The sequence below is a fragment of the Elephantulus edwardii genome, unplaced genomic scaffold (genome assembly GCF_000299155.1).
Source record: "Elephantulus edwardii isolate Elephantulus edwardi_28Jun2011 unplaced genomic scaffold, EleEdw1.0 scaffold00024, whole genome shotgun sequence".
NCBI lineage: Eukaryota > Metazoa > Chordata > Mammalia > Macroscelidea > Macroscelididae > Elephantulus > Elephantulus edwardii.
The window spans coordinates 479,713-481,078 of record NW_006399774.1 but is presented as its reverse complement, the minus strand read 5'-3'; positions in this window follow the sequence as shown (position 1 = coordinate 481,078).

Here is a 1,366-nt window from a genome sequence, read left to right as displayed (position 1 = left end):
GCTGCCAATAGGTACATGGTTCAAATTCACCAGCTGCTCTGAAGGAGAAAGTTGGAGATCTCCTCCTGTGTGATTTACTGCCTCTGAAAACTAGCTGGGAGATCAGCTCTGAGTCAGTTTTGGCTCAACAATGCCAAGCAATATAGCAACAAGGGATAGGAAAATATAAACTGACTTTTTCCAATGATGATATCAAAAGCTAAGAGCACCCCAAAAGTCATGAATATCTATTTTATTAAAATGTGTGACCTAGTTCAAAGGACAGAACTGTAACACCAAATACCTCTCTTGGACTAGGACCCAGAGAGTTAGCAGGCTTGTCTTCAATATTTATGAGTAATCCAACATAGCCCCTTAGCTGATACTCCAAAGCTAAGGCATTTGGAGTAATTAAGGACATCATTACAAATACAGTATTACTCTCTAGTAAAAATAAACCAACCAATACTTTCTCATCATATAAACAGTGACATATTTCATCCCTAGTTAAATTATTAATAATGATGTTGTCTCAATTAAACCATAATAGTATGGAGTCAGTTGTAAATTGGATGCTACAACAATTTGATTAGACATAAAAACTCTTCATACCTTCCTTAGATCTCTGTTGTCCTGAAAATAGTAGAAATATCCTCATTAACGTGGTAAAGGGATCATTGGGAATACAAAACTGAAAACAACCTTTGAAAAGGCATGAATCTTTATATTTAGTGTTCATCAGCAAGTAATAAATGACAACAAATTGTAATGGCTTTTGTCTAATGTAAAGTTAGAGACTTGCAAGTGACTTTTTTTTACCATAGTTTCCTTAAGAAACTTTTTCTTATAATGATATATGCAGGAATCAATTACATACTGGATTTAGACACAATGAAAGGAGGAGTACTGACTGGGTGGGTTTTAGTCCACAAGGAAGGATACTTGTGAAAAACAGTCACTCATTGCCATCTGGTCAGAACTAACTTAGCTGACCCTCCCATGGGCTTTCAGAGACTATAGGCCACGTGGGAAAATGTGGCCCCTCTTTCATCTGAGGAGCCTCTGGCAGGTCCAAACTGCCCATCTGTGCATTGGTAATGCAGCTTTCTATCCACTAGTCCACCTAGAATGTCTTTAATCTGAGATTAGTGCAGCTTGGTGGTCGGGCTCAAGGTTTCTCTGTCGAGGCGTTGGCTAAGATTTCATTGAAAGGTTTGATGAGGCTGAATGATCTGTTGGAGTTTTTAATACCAGTTAGACTTTTTTTTTTTAATTAAAAAAATGTATTTGAAGGGAGCTCTGGTGGCCTAGTGGTAAAAGCTGCACTGCAATCCCAGAAGTGTGCGGTTGGAATCCACCAGATGCTCTGCTGGAGAAAGAGGGACAA